Source organism: Arachis ipaensis, chromosome B10 (genome assembly GCF_059453495.1).
Source record: "Arachis ipaensis isolate K30076 ecotype BB chromosome B10, ASM5945349v1, whole genome shotgun sequence".
Lineage (NCBI taxonomy): Eukaryota > Viridiplantae > Streptophyta > Magnoliopsida > Fabales > Fabaceae > Arachis > Arachis ipaensis.
The window spans coordinates 108,663,232-108,679,525 of NC_142435.1; the positions used below are offsets into that span (position 1 = coordinate 108,663,232).

Consider the following 16,294-nt stretch of genomic DNA (forward strand, 5'->3'; position numbering starts at 1 on the left):
GAGAATATTAAGACTATATTTAGCTATGATAATAGGATAAAATAAGATATTAAGAATAAAATATAAAATATAAAAATATAAAAATTAATATTTTTATATTTTATTTAATAATAAATTAAAATAAATTATAAAGTTTAATTTATTTTTATTTTTTTATTTAAAAAATAAAAAAATATAACAATAAAAAATATTATTATAAAAAATTAATAAAAATAATTAAAAAAATAAAAAATAAATTGTGTCTTTTATTAATATTTTTGTATTTTTTTTGTCAGAATGAACACAAAACACACTAATTTAGTATTTTTAGACACAATATCTCTATTTATATTTCATATTTTTAACATGTTTTTGTGTCTTTGTATTTCTGTCTTATTGTTCCATACTTATAAACAAACGTAATCTAAAATGCAACATTTTTTTTTTGGAACAAGAACGAAGATATGATACTAAAAGAACAAAAGTGCAATTTATTTTGTTTTTAACTTAAGAACACAAACAAACACAGACACACAAAAAATAAATGAAGATAACATTTTTATCTTTGACTCAAGAAAAACAAACACACAAATAGAGATTAAATATAGTTTAATAAGAATTAATTTAATATTTAAAATCTGATACTAAATTATACGAAATAAAACTTAGGATAAGATAAAAATTAAAAAAAGAAAATCACTTTACGTCAATTTGATTTTTTGATACTCCAATTCATACTTTGATTTTTTGATACTCCAATTCATACTTAAGTTTTTCAAGAAATTCAGAGAAATTTCATTCATCAAAATTAGTAAAAAATAGCTATAAAATTCAAAAGTTTTTATATCACTTAGTTTTTTTCTTTTTTTTTTTTTGGACAGGGATCTTGGCCAACTGTAACAACCCGAATTTTTTAAATTTTTATTATAAATTATTTATAACCTATTTTATTTAATTAAATTATTTATTTAAAAATTATTTTGTTAGATATCATTAAATTAATTTTATGACTGTTGAAATTTAAATTGACTAAAATTATCATATATAATTTATTATAATAAAATATTTTATAATCAAAATTAGAATTTCAGTAATTAATAAATAATAAAAATTATATAATTTAAATTGAGTAATTGATATTTTGCTAAACATATTATTTTAAATTGTTAATTATGAATACCTTGTAACTTATTTTGTTGGAGCTTTTATTTTTAAAAATTATTTTATTAAAAATATTTAAATTAATTTTTTTTGTTATAACTTGAGTTTACATTAACTAAAATTTTTATATAAGTTCAGTTTAATTAGATATTTTGTTTAATTGAAATTGAAATTTGGATCATTAAAAAATAGTATAAGTTACCTAATATAATTTGACTAAATTAAAATTTTGAATTTATATTTTACAAAATAAAAATTTATTTATTTAATTATTTAAAATTTTAAAATTTAAATAATTATTTAAAATTTTAAAATTTAAATAATTATTTAAATTTATTGATATATTAATAAATTTTATGTGTTTCTAAAATTATTTTTGATATTATATTTTAGTTCTAAATTATAATTTTATTTTAAATATTTTATAAAATCTTATACTACTAGTAAATATTTTTCTAATCCAGTCACCAAAAAAATATTTTTCTAATCCTAGACACACTCATATCACTCACACGTGTATCATCCTCTCTTCTCCAACACATACATGCGTTCTTCTCTTCTTCATCATCACTGTGACTCACTCATCCCTCAACTTCACTCAGACACGTTCATCTTCCCTCAGCTACTCATTCATGCATAAAATCACTCCCTCTCCCTCTCAATCACTCATTCACTCTCTGACAAAGAAAAAGAGAGGAGAAGGGAAGAAGAGGGAGACCGCGTTGCTGCTGCCGCCAATTGGAGTTGTTGCCATCGCTGGAAGGAGCTGAGCAGGCAGGGGAAGAACGTGACGATGGGCGCATCTACTGCTGCTGCTACCATCAACGTTGTTGGGACTCACGAAGAATTGAACCGTGTTTCTGCTGCCCAGGCTGATTGGGTTGGTGCTGCCACCACTAAAACAAGTGTCTTGGCTTCTGGCTTCTGTTCTTCTAAGCGCCAGAGCTGCTGGTGCTTCGTTTGATCTCCCCTGCTGCAGTAAGTCAATTTCTATTATGAAACTCTCACTGCTACCTTGTTCCAATTTAGGTTCAGCGTCAATACTTTGATCCAGCATGTCTCCTAATTCTGCTCCAGCTTCGTGTTCTATTCCGCCATCAATTTAATTGTCTGTTTGTTCTTGTTCTAATTCAATTTTAGTCTCTGCCTTGTCCTGAATTTCTAGAACTATTTCCATATTTAATTTCCGTCAAATTCGAATCCCTTGTTTTGCTGCGATCATCATCACTGCCGTGGAAAGTTGCTGCTGCTGCTGCTGCGGGAATGATTTCAGAACAAAAAGAGGGTTTTGCATTTAATTTCTGAGTTCGACTAATCTAGGTAGGGGATGCATTTTTAAATTAAAGATTTTAAATTTTTAAATGCCTGTGAGATTCAGTAAATAAATGCAAATATATTATAATTATTTTGTGTAATTAATTATTGATAATGGTTGATTTGTGGCTGTAATTGGTGACTGGTTTCATGTTATTATGGTTGTGGATTATGTTTGGTTTCCTGATTGTTTGGAAATGATTGGTTGTTGGAATTCTCGGTTATGTGGATTTCTTTGATTTGGTTGTTGGATTTAGACTTGCTTGATGTTTGTGTATATTTTTGCAAGTTTGATTGAGAATTATTATTTGATGGAGAAAATTTGATTGGATAATGCTGGGCTGTATGTTGAATTGAATTAGGATAAGTTGAGATTGAGATTGGGAGAACCCTTAAGGGTGGTTAAATCTATTTTCAAGAGGAGATTATGCCCGTATTTTTGTAAATGTAAGGATTAGGTAGTTATGTATCTATACATGTGGCTGTGTTTGATGATGATTGTTGATGATGAACTGTATATATGATTGATGATTATGTTGTTTGAAAATTCTTGTATCATGGGCGTACATGATGGTGAATGATGATTTAATGCTCTTGGGGATGTAATAATATATGAGACAAGTAGGAATAACCACAAATATGTTAGAATGAAGAATTGATGGGAGTTAGAAGTTTAGGAAACCAAACTTACTTAGTATAGCTTCAATACACTTGCTGCAAAAATTCTGCAAAATCTTGACAGCAAATTATAAGAATTTCTGGGAACAATCTAGATGGTCTTTTTAAATAAAATTATTTTTCTAATAAACTTCAAGAAGTATATACCATCCCTTAAAATTTTCAGAATTTTTTACCGAGTAGATTGGATGGAAGATATGATTTTTCAAAATCTGTTTTTCTCTGCTAAAATTGTTAATTTTGAGTGATGAGGACAGCATCTTCCAAGCTACTTAATTTTTGATTCCCTTAATATTTTGAGTTACAACCAAAATAATATTGAAGCTTTGTATGTGTAGTATATCCTGTCCAATTTTCAGCTCAATTCAAGCTCTAAAAAGAAAGTTATTCAAGTTGGAAATAATATTGCTGTTGTTGTGTCAGAACAGAGTGTTACAAAATTTTAGTCAACTTACCCGATTTAATGCTTTTATTCTAGACATCCAATTTGAGTGAAATCAATTTTGTATAAAACTTTGACATGTTAAACTTACTTTCCTGAAAATTTCAGAATTAATTGAGTTATAACTTGGGAGTTATGATTTTTGAAAGTTTGGACGTTTTCTGCATAAAACCTATTTTCGTATTCTGAAACAACAAATTCCAAGTCATATATCTTTTGAGTCTGATTGAATTTTAACTTAAAACTGGTGGCAAACAAAAGATTGAGATGTCTAGAATAATTAGGTCCAAAGTGATTCATTTCTATTTTGAGTAATTAATTATATAACTTGAAAGGTGACTAGTTCACTGAATTTTCATGAATAAACCGATTAAAACAGAACATGCTTCACAATTACATAACTTCTTCGTATGATATAATATGAGGATAAAACTTGGTTTAAAACCTCACTAAACAAGTGCTCAGTGAGGGAGAGTCTCCGAACTAATAAAACATGATATAGGACATATTTTATTGGCTAGGCAGAGATCCCCAGCCAGGAAAAATGTATTGGTTAGGAGAAGAGCCCTTGGTCAGGATGGATGTACTGGCCAAGTATGAATATTTTGGTGAGGACCAGAGTTGGCAGTAAATATTCTAGGCAGGACCAGATTTGATTAGTGGTAGCATCGATGGACCCAGAGCGAATTGTTTGGTGAGAAGGGGTGAGGTCGAAGGGGTGAGGTTGCTCTGACGAAACCAAAGCGAATTATCTGAGAAGGAAAAACGTGTTGGGTAGGGATGAATTATTGATAGCCCCAATGGACCCAGAATGGACTATCTGGTGTGATGGAGTGAGGTTCGCTCCGACGGAACCAGAGCAGATTATCTGGTGAGAAGGAGAAACGTATGGGGTAGGAATGTCTACCGAAAAAGTTGTTTCTCTTTCGAGCGCATACCTTTGAGTTGCATTACTGATTGAGTTGAGAAACTATATCCGAGCATAACCTCAGGTAAGTCGGGATGCGAATAAACAACCGTTGCATGAGCTCATGGTTTACACTAGAGACAGGCATGCATCATATTGCATTGGATTGTGTTTGTTTATTTTATTTTTTGTGATTGTGCTGTTTGTCTCATTGCGACCTATTTGTGTATTGATTTGGGTGTCTTACTTGTGTTGTTGGTCATGAATGTATTGAGGTAATTGAGAATTGATTTATATGTTTGAGGAATGGTTAGTGTGACTGAGAACTGATTAGGAACGTAAAACTGTGTTAAGATTTAAGAAATTTTTAGGTTTGATAAAGAAAATTGTTTTTGGAATACGAGTTAACTATTTGTATTTATTATTTCTTTTTGTGGCATTTGCGTTCTGTATTGAGAATATGTGGTTTGTTCTCACCCTAAATTTTCTAAAACCTTGAGATACAGACAGAACGAATGAAAGATTTGTTTCGGATAGTTACTTTTGGGTTTATTTTCCCTCGTCCTTGATGTTTTAGTATTGTACTTTTTTTTTTTTTTTTATAGAGGGGTAGGTTTTGTATTTGAATTCTTTTGAATAATTATTATGTATTATCCGTATGAATTATGTAAATGTGCTTTTTGATATACATTCATACTTGATGGAAAAGAATTTAGTTTTTGGTAAAACTGTCGACAAGTTAACGTGTAGAGGAGGCTTAATATTATGTAGGTAATAACAGAAAAGTCTTGTGACGTCTATGGCTTAAGTATGGTGTTTTGTTGGGAGGGTCGTTACACCATCAGCCTACCCCAGGCCCAGAACAGAAGATCCATGTCTAACCCAACTCGAAAAGTTCACTAAGGGAAAATAGGACAAATCATAATTGAGTCTAAAAATACCAAAAAAATAATTGAGTCTAAAACAATAAAAGTAAAATAAAAACATAAGTCTTAAAATAAATACTAAACAAATGATGCATATTTGTTTATAGTTGTTTAGACTTGACTAACGAGAATGTTCAATATAACTTGAAAATAGTAAAACGTTTGGTTTTCTATAATCATTAATGATAGTCTTGGTTAATTTTTGATGTATATCTTAAACAAATGATTTAGTTATGTTTGTAAAATATTTATTTATTTTTTAGATGTTACTCTTCTAATTGGACTAATTGGACTAATTAGCATATAATAGCTCTCAATTTGTTCCTCAAAACTCATATTAAGTAATGTCAAAGGTCAACCTGATGCAATAAAAAATTCAAAAGCCTGTGTCAAACCGTAAACACTCTAAATCGGTCTATTTTAATTTTGCTGTATCAAACCAACCAGGTTAAGAGAATCTTTACTAGTCTAATTAAATGAGAAAATTTATTGGATATGTGTTGCATCTCCAAAGAAGTCACATCACCGTTTGAAGAAAATGATGTTCTTATCGTAAACATGTGAGTGGGGCTCATTTTTTAAGGTATGTTTGATTTATATTTTTTATTTTAAAAATTTTATATAAAGAATAATAAAAATAATAAAATTTTTGCTTTCATTGTTGGTCTTATTTGTTTTACAAAAATTTAAAAATAATTAAAAATGCAGATCAAACAACCTTAAAATGAAAGAAATAAAAAGTAAAAATTTTAACTAAAAATGAGTAGGGGTGGCAAAGAGGGCTGGCCCGCCCCAACCCGCCCCGCCCCGCCTAGGCCCGCCACATAAACGGGACGGACCGGCCTGCCCCGCCAACTAAAATGGGTTCAAAATGCTAGCCCGCCCCGTTTTATGGCGGGTTGGCGGGCTAGCCCGCTTGACTCTTTTTTTTTTTTTGAAAAATAAAATTCATTAAAATTAACCAAAAAATAATAATTAAAAAATCAAATACAACTAAAAAATAGTCAAATTATAATATAATTTTTTTACTATTTTTTTTATTTTTAACTTCAATAAAATTGTTCAAAATAATATTTGTCAATAGAATCATCTTTATTTTAAAAAATAAGTCACATAATTTGAGCATATATACAAAATTGTAAAATAAAATAAATAAAGTTAATAACTCAAAAAAGAATAAAAACAAAAAATGAAAAAAACGTGTTTAAAAATTCTATAATTATTAATTTTATAATAGTAATCACTCTTTTATTTAATTAAAAAAAAGAAAATAAAAATCTTCGGCTCGGCGGACCGGCCCGTCCCGCCCCGCCAAAACCCGCCAATTTGGCGGTGCGGGTTTGGCGGATTTTTTTAATTTGGCGGGCTCCAATTCCTAGCCCGGCCCGCCTTTTTTAACGGGTTTAGCGGATCGGTCCGACGGGCTCGACCCGTTTTGCCACCCCTAAAAATGAGGTTGGTATTAGTTTTACTTTTGTTTTTCAATGTTGAATCTGATTACTATTACTACGAATCTTCCTTAATTTGTAAGAATTGCTTTTAAAAAATTATAATAATTATATTTGATAAAATAAATAAAAATTATTTGTTTTTAAAAAAAAGAAAGTGTCATAGAGAAGAATCCATGATCACTACTCACAACATAGGAAAACTAATGGCTCCAACAATTTTTACAATGTGCTATTAAGCAAGCAGGGATGTTTGTGGTGGGCTTTGGATCGATTTTGAGTCAAAAAGTTATTCGATCCAAACACTTATTTTACTTGCGATACAATTTGGATTTGATGATTTTTTAAAAAAAAAATCCGATTCAATTCGGATTAGATGGATTTATGATTTTATAAAACTAAAATATTAAATATACATAACAAGTCTTAACATCAAATTTTAAATAACCAATTTTAAATAACCAATAATGACATAACAAGTTTCAATAATATTTTAAAAAATCAACAATAACATAATAATAGAGATAAAAATATAGATTAGTTAAAATAAATTTTATTTTGAACATAAAATTTTTATTAAATAATAATGTATGAATAATATAAAAAATTTTAATAAATTGAACATATTATAAATAAAAGTATAAATTTAATAATAAAATAATATTATAGTACATTGTGCAGTTTGGATTGGATTGGATCGGTTTTGACAAATAGATTCAAAATCCAATCTGATCTATGCGGTTTGCAAAAAATAAAATTCAATCAAATTTAAATTAGTGCGGTTTTAATCGGTTTTTGATTTGGATTGGATTGGATGAACGATTTAATTCGGATCGGTTTGAATTTGAATACTCCTATTATTAGGTATGAGCGAGTAAAGATCTAACCTGACTTTGTCCATTTTCATGAAGGACAAACCACTCATTTTTACCAAAAAAAAAAAAGGACATTTCGACCCTCAATCTTTTTATTTTAGGACAATATAATTCCTCTGTTATTCATTAAATAATAATGAATAATTTTGTGGGGGTTTTATTTATAATTGGTGGGGTTTTAAACTCTCACAAACTATTAATAAGTTTATTTTTGAAAAATTCTTTCACCGATGATAATTAAGTGAAGAAAGACCATTGCTAGAAATGATATCACTGGAAAAAAAAATAAGTAATTATAGTACGAATATTTTTTAAAGAAAAAAATAATATCGAACAAGAAATGAAATAAAATAACATTAACGTTGATGATATTCGTATTGGTGATGATAACAGTAGAAGAGATAACGATGATGATAAAGTATGGTTACATAACAGAAATAGTAGAGGTAGAAGTGATCATGATGAGGATGAAGAAAGTGGTGGTAGTAATAGTTATAATTGGTTATATTATTGAAAAGAACTTTATGGAGATTTAAAACCCCCATAAATTACAAATAAAACTCCCACAAATTAATTTGTTACTATTTAATAATTTTTTTAACAGAAAAATTGTATTATCCTAAAATAAAAAGATTGAGGGATAAGGTGTCTTTTTTTTTTAAAACAAAAAGCCTTGTTTTTCGTAAAAATGGATAAGAAGTGGGTTGGGTCTTTTATTCATTAAAAATTAACATGAAAAGAATGAATAACCATTTTCGACCATGAAAGATTTAAACGCCGACAAAACTAACAATAAAAGAACAAAACTAACGTTTTACTTGTAAAAGATGAATTATGTTCGACAAAAATAACCAATTATTAATTTTTTATTTAGGGTAAAGTATTAAATTAGTCCCTTACGTTTGGGTATAATTTTGTTTTAGTCTTTAAGGTTTAAAGTGTCTTATTTGAATTCAAAAAAGTTTCATTTAGTTTCAATGTAGTCCTACTGTGAGGTCAAAGTTAAATAATTAACGGATTGTCGTACGTGACAGCATTACATGTAAAACTCGGAAGATTAGTAAATAATTAATGAATAAATTAATTATTATTTAAAGAAATTAGAAAATAGAATTTTATAGTTTAATGAGATAGAACTAATTAAAATAAGAATTTTGTCACTAATTTTAAAGAATTTGATCCAATTTAACGGGTCCGTGGCCCAACCCCACTCACCCAATTAAATGAGCTTCAGCTCTGAATTTGGATCCTCAAAATTTTGAATTTTTACTTTAGAGGGTAAAGTGTGATCTCTTACTCTTAAATAGTTTCTCTTTTATATTTTCTCTTGGTCTTACTTATGAAATAAATGGTGAGAGATCACACTTTACTCTCTAAAGTGAAATTTAAAATTTAGAGGATCCAAATTTCTTCGGCTCCTCCCTCTTCCCTAAGATGAAACACGCTGAAGCCATAGGAAAAGGGGGAGAAGGAGAGAGCAAACCCTTGGCCAAAATTCAAATCACCATAACTTTTGATTCGAAACTCCGATTGACGAGCCGTCAGTGATGAATCAATATTTGAAGATATATTTTGGTTTGATTTGAGTGGATTTCATCATATAAACTTATATTTATTCATCTAAATAGCATACTTTTGTGTTTTCTCCCTAAATTGAGCTTAATTGTGAAAACATGCTATTTTGTGCTTAATTTAATCTCTTTTATCTCATTCGGTGCCTTGATGATTTTGATGAGTGATTTCAGATGTAATAGGTTGGAATGGCTTGATAAGAGTGGAAGAAAAGCATGGAATTGGGAGAAAACATGAAGAAATCAAAGGAGAAAGCATTTTAGAGAGTGCCCACGCACACCATCTGTGCCTACGCATAAGAGTCAAAATCAGCACCTGTGCCCACGCACAGATCTGTACGTACGCACAAGTCCCAACACGTGACCTCATTAATGCAAATCGCTGGTGTAGCACCCTAACTATCAAAGCTCACGCTTCCGGCTGCGCAACTCTGATAGCTCGGACATTACGACGACTCTTATACTATTTAATACTAAAATATGAGCATGTTTAAAACTTTAAACCGCAATACCGCTCCAAAATACTTTTGTTATACAACGTACATCCATACGTACAATGCAACTTACAAAAACTCACAAAGAACACACACACACACACTACAAGCATTAACCAACACAATTCCTATCCCTCTTACATAATGTATAAAGATAGAGGCGAGGGAACAATAAGCAATAACTAAAGCAATACAAAACATCACGACAACAACTAGATAAACTCTTCGTGTGACTTCTGCATCCATATCCTGAGAAGGAAAAATTTGTAGGGGGTGAGAATATCATCCTCGAAAGGGTTCTCAATAGAGGGTTTCTGAGAATTACTATAATAGGATACGTGAGATAAAATCATTTCAGTGATCAATAACTGCCTTATGCCTCTTTTCAAAAGTAAAGGTTTACTATCAAGAAAAATCTGAAATCATTTCTGAAAGAGGAAACTGTTCATGTAAATTAAAATTCAAAAATCTTTCAAAAGGTTTATCTATGCTGAACCAACTTAGCCTTTTATACTTTTCCAAACCAGAAATATCAACCAGATATGGCCTTCGACCCACCTCATGATCAACCACAGCACTAGGCCTAAACAATCCAACCAACAACCAATCACCACCGTCCAACAGAATCTCATTTGCAAACACAAATAGGAAAGTTCAAGCACAACCAAACAGTTACTACAAGTAGAACAATTAGCAGTTAATCACAAGTAATCACAAAGACAAACCAAGTACAATATGCACACCAAAATAATGTCACATAGATGCATATGATGCATGCCTATCCTAGTGGTTGATGATATCATGTGTCGGTTATAAAGCCAACCCGACAAGTCCTGGTAGCTAACCATTGGACTGTCCCTCTGTCGTGCATCCCCAACTCGAGTTATACTCAACATAAATAATAATCTCATATATATCCAACACCCTCACTAATGTATCTTTACGGGGGCAAGCTCATCTGGGACTTTCACAGTGCCCGGCCACACTTACGACATAGGGTCAGCAGAGTATCAAGACTTAACTTGGAGCACGTGGTGGCTAGCCACTGCTTTAACCCAGAAAAACTCGTGTCTCAGATAGGTGGAAGTGCAAAATCACAATATCAATATCTCAGCATATATGTATTTATTCTCAGCCATAAATCAACATTCATTTTAGCCTTTCGGCTTAAATTCATGACTCATAGTCAGCCATCTGGCTCATAACATATTCTGCAATCAGCCATAATTCATTATCATACACAGTCATTCCGGCTCATAACAAAATAGCACTTCTACCATCCAACATCATCAAATTCATAAAATCATTATTCAAAGCTATAAATCACTTTTTCTCAATTCACTTCGCTTTGAAATCGAGTTTCAGATTTTTTCAGCCTTGGCTTTAAAGTTCTCATTTCTCAAATCATCTCAGGCTCATAAGCCACTCTTACTCAAAGTAAGTTCCCCTTTTAAAAACAAAGCCACTCTCAACATCCTCTTTCCAAAACTTCCAAAACCATGGCAAATTAAAATTTCCTGTTAAGGATTCAAAATCATTCATCCTAATATAGGATTCGATAATAAAATTTTCTCAGCCGAGTCTCAAGACTTTAGGGAAGGGCAACCTATCTCAATTTCTTAAAATTCATTGGAATTCTTAAAATCATAGATCCTTGGTTTAAGCAAATAAAAATAGAGTTTATTGTAAAACCGGATCATATAAAGTCACAAGTCCCAACCCAATCCAAAGTCAATTCACTTGAAACGGAACCGATTCATTTAAATAAAAACCACTTTCAGGTTCCTCCTTAAATCAATTCTCTGACTTCTTCCAAAATGTCACAAACACAATTATTCAGTCAAAGTCCAATTTCCTTTAAAATCACTAAAAGCTCCTTTGAACAAAACCTTTATGTCTAACCAAAAGCAAAAGCCCTTTTTATGTTAAAACCAATATTAGAACATAATACTTTCCTTCGGTGATTCAAATGGTAAAATAGTTCATTTCTAAGTAAATCAAACTCGAGACATATGGTTTACTTAAATAAATTAAGCTCGAAAACATAAATATTTTCTTAATAAGTCAAATAATACGATTTTCCAAATCCAAACCTTTATAAATAACTTTTAAAACAAAGTCTAGGATTTTTATAGAAATTTCGACAGCACCTCCCCTAAAACTTGGACTTTGCCACCCGGTTCGGATTCTAACTATACCGTTCCACAATCCTTCTCAACAATCCAGAATCCAAAAATCAGTTCAAAAGCAAGCTAAATCCAACAGTAATCTCATTTTCATATCTCAAGGAAACCGTTTCAAAATCAAATCATTATCAACCGATTAAACTCATTTCCAAAACCTTAAAGAAACAGTTCAGCAGCAATTCATTTATCAAAACCAAATCAATTAAAGCAAACCAGGCTGAATCCACAAATGGTATTCTATTTTTCACATTATCAAGAAAATTAACTCAACTCAAATCAATTCCCATCGGATTAAACTCGATCTCAAATCTTTAAAAGAATCAACTTCAAAAATATTACGTTTCACAAAGCCGCACAACAATCCAGTCAAACAAATGTTCGTAATCATTCAGGACAACCACACAATACATAAGACTGATAGAATCACCAAATAGACATTGTCTCACATTAGTATCAATATGTAATAATTCCAATATATAAAACATAGTTTTCGGAAAATAGCCCCTACCTCAATTGTCGAAACCTGAAAACTCTAAAACTCATCACAACTTGTTTCCTCTTAGCCCGTAACTGCGGCAGCCGCAACCTCAGCTCCAAACTGTTCTCTCAGCAACCACAACAAATCTACTCGCAATATGTAAAAATCAGGACTCAATCCCACATTACCAAAGCTCAGATTCATTAACTAAACACAACGGAATACTAATGCGAGACTTTTCGAAACATACTTACTTACCGAAATTCCAAAATGAGGTAGCTGCGATTCCGAACCGACCCGGCAACAGCTCCGGTAGCGGCCAGAAGCTCCGGTGGATCAACTATAATAACCACGCAGCATCAAAACCTTCTCGAAATCCAAAAAGACAAAAACCTCAATTAAAACCCTTACTGGCAAAGTTTTCCGGCGACGGCAGAAACAGCCAGAAGCTTCGACGGGGGTCCCGAAAGTCACAGAACCACTCCCATCGTCCAGAATCCCAGAGACGCAGCTCCCTTCTCCGGCAGTGACAGTGATAGAACGGCAGCTTCCAATGACAGCATCAGAACAGCCGGCGGTGACCAGGGACACGGTGAACACCGCGACAGTCACGGTAGCAGCGGCGTCGCAGCAGCGGACTCCTCTTCATAGCGACTCAGCTGTGGCAGCTCTGAAGGAATGGCGACTGTATTGCAACGGTGCCGGCCATGGGAGCTTGGTGCCAAGCTGACGGCGATGATTTCCTCCCGCGGCAGTGAGGATGTAGCTGGATGCGTGACTGCTCTCCCTCTTCGTGTCTCTCTCTGTGCCCGATCTCTCTCTCTGCTCCTCTGGTTTGGGTGACTGGCGCGACGGAAAGCTGGGCGGTGGTGAGGCGCAGCTCGCGGCGAGGCGTGGCATGGTGGCGGCAGCTCTGCACAGCGCGGTGGCGGCGAGCTGAATGGCGACAGCAGCGCGGTTCATCTCCTCTTCTGATCGCAGCTCCGCTCCTTCTCTCTTTGACCCATTCTTTCTTTGTTCCTTTTCCCCAGTATTGCTGCGAATGATTTGAGAAAGGGGAAGGGTTTGTGTCACTGTTGTTGGGTCTGAGAAGAGGGCAATTGGAATAGGGTTTCGGCGGCTGAAGGTTAGGGGAAAAAGGGTAAGGGTGTTGTGTGAAAAATTAAGGTTAGGGTTAGTTTAGTAATTTCAAATAAAGGTAGGGATAGTATAGTAATTAAAAATAAATTTTAATCCAACAATAATAATATATAAAAATACTATTTGTTCATCACTTTTATAAATTATTTTTCATAGAATGTTCAAATCTAAAAATTAGAAATACTATAATTAATTTCTTTATTTTCTAAAGCAGCAGCTTTAATATCTTAAAATATTAATTATTTATTCCAAGTCATATAAAATTATTATTATTTCATAACTACCAACTTTATGATTTAAATATAGAAAATAATCCAATAATTATAAAATTGGATAATAATCTTAATTTATTTCAAATTCAATTAATCAAAACTTGCTTTAATTATCTTTAATAAAATAATTTCTGAAATTAAGACTATAAATAATTATATGATTTGAGACTTGATCATAATAAGACTTTTTAAAAGTTTTGTGTCTTATAGCTGGGGGTGATTTCTGGGCCTCTAGAGCCCGTTTTGGGACTTTCTGAAGCTGATTCTTGCTATATCAAAGTGGCCATCATTCCATGTGAAAAGGGAGGATGGGGGGAGGGGAGAAATTAGGGTTAGTTTAGCATAATGTAGGTCATTTTCTAGAGAGAGAAAATCTCCCTTCTCTCTAAAACTAGGGTTTCTTAGTTTAATTTCCTTGTAATCCCTCTTTTTAATTCTTGTTTTCATCTAGTTTCTTCTACTTTTCTTTGTTCTATTGCCTTAATTTCCTTAGTTTGTCTTGTTAATTTCTCAATTTTGTCACTTTTATGTTTATGGATACTCTTGTTAATTTTAATTTTAATTAATGCAATTCATGTTTTCATGTTAATTGTTGCTTCCTTTAATTGTTATTATTATTTTCTTGCTCTTGGTAGCTTTAGAATTTAATTTTATTGCAATTTAATTTGATTTTATTTTCATGCACACCAAGTGTTTGACAAAATGCTTGGCTTAGTTTTTGCCTAGTTTTTCACACTCTTGGTTGGAAAATTGGGTAATTGGGTGAACTTGAGTGGTGGATGTCCATTCCACATTGTGTGAGGATTGTTAGTTGATTTGGTTTCTACTAACTCTAAGCCTTCCATTAATAGAGTTGGCTAGGACTTGTGGATTGGGACCAAATATGCCCTTTTGACTAATTCTCGATGTTAGGATTGACTAATTGGGATTAATTCTACACAATTACCATGTTTGTGGTTCATGACTAGGATAGGAATACTTAATTTTCTAATTCTTGTCAAGAGCCCTTTTTGCCATTTAATTTCTATTTTCATTGCTTTACTTGCTTTCTATTTAATTACTTGCTATTTTAATTCTTGCCTCTTATAATCAAAACTCCCAAAATCTCCCATAGCCAATGATTGAGCATTTAATTGCAACTCCTAGGGAAGACGACCCGGGACTTAAAACTCCCAGTTTATATTTGTTTTGAATTGTGACAATTTTTAGAATTAAAATTTGATTGGGAGTTGATTGTTGATTTAGACTATACTTGCAACGAAAAGATTCTATTTTGTGAAAATCTAGATCAAGAAAAAAAATTCCTTCATCAAATTTTTTGACGCCGTTGTCGGGGAGTTGCAATGGTGTTATATTGTTGGCTATTGTGCATATTGTGAATATTGTGAATAGCTTATTTTTGGTTGATTGTGCATATGTTGCTTGCTTATTTTCTTGGTTATTGTGAATATGTTAATAAGTGAATATGTGAATAGTTTGTTTTTGATTGAGTGCTTGTTTTTGCTAGTTTTAGGAGTTCATTTTATTTGTTCTTATTACCTTTGGTTTTTTATTTCCTTTTTATCCTATAAATTCTCACCCATTTCATTGTGAGTTTTGTTGCTATTGTGTTATAGGAATTGGAAATTTTAAATGATTGTTACCTAGATGGAATGCAAGAAATTCACAACAAGATTTGGGTGCACAAGTTTTGAATCTCAAAAGCCTTGGAGAATACAAGCTTGGGTGGGATTTCAAAGAGGTTTGATGAGAGTTTCTCAATAAAGTCCAACTTAAGGACTCTAAATAGAAGTGCTAGGTGGGAGACACCCCACTATGGTAACATTGTTCTTACCTTCACTTTTTGTTTATAATTTGACTTTATTGCATGTTTGCTTATTTTAGTTAGCTTAGAAGTAGTTTAATTTTGAGATTTGCTAGGTTAATTTCTGTATGGATCATGATTTTGTTAAGTTTTGGATGTTTTGGGGTTGAATTTTGGTTGAGCTAAGGCTTGATGCCTTGAAATTTTGAAGAAAATTTTTTTGTAAAAACAGAGCATGTGCGTGCACCAATGTTCTGAGAACCGGACCGGTCATCAAACCGCTCTAGTCACTGGTTTACTGGTCCAACCAGTCTAATCGGTGGTTCAACCAAAAAAATCGTTTTAGAATAAACAATAAATAAATTATAATTAAACACCCTAAAATATAATTATAGTCTAATATAAATCTTAAAAGATCAAAAGTACATCAGCAACCCTAAAATAGAACTAGTATATTATCGAACAGCAACAATAAAACAGCAACACATTATAAAACACTAAAACAGCAATACCAGTACATTATCAAAACACTAAAACAACAACACCAGTACATTAGCAACATCATTCAGCAAGGCAGTGATGACACTAAACTAAACACTAAAAACAGCAAAATTAGTAT

The 16,294-nt window shown here is 32.0% G+C and overlaps 1 long non-coding RNA gene across 5 annotated transcripts in view; it reads left to right on the forward strand.

Annotated features, from left to right (window-relative positions):
• The first annotated feature begins 1,857 nt into the window (after nucleotides 1-1,857).
• Nucleotides 1,858-16,294, forward strand: part of LOC148581255 (uncharacterized) — a 35,269-nt gene continuing 20,832 nt past the window's right edge. The window contains exons 1-2 of one of the 5 annotated variants that reach the window (XR_015907476.1): nucleotides 1,858-2,460; nucleotides 15,488-15,689. This is a non-coding gene — a long non-coding RNA (uncharacterized LOC148581255). Of the gene's footprint in view, nucleotides 2,461-9,475; nucleotides 13,786-15,487; nucleotides 15,690-16,294 lie in introns of those variants that run through there. The other 4 variants (XR_015907480.1, XR_015907477.1, XR_015907481.1 and 1 more) reach the window with 4 other exon arrangements.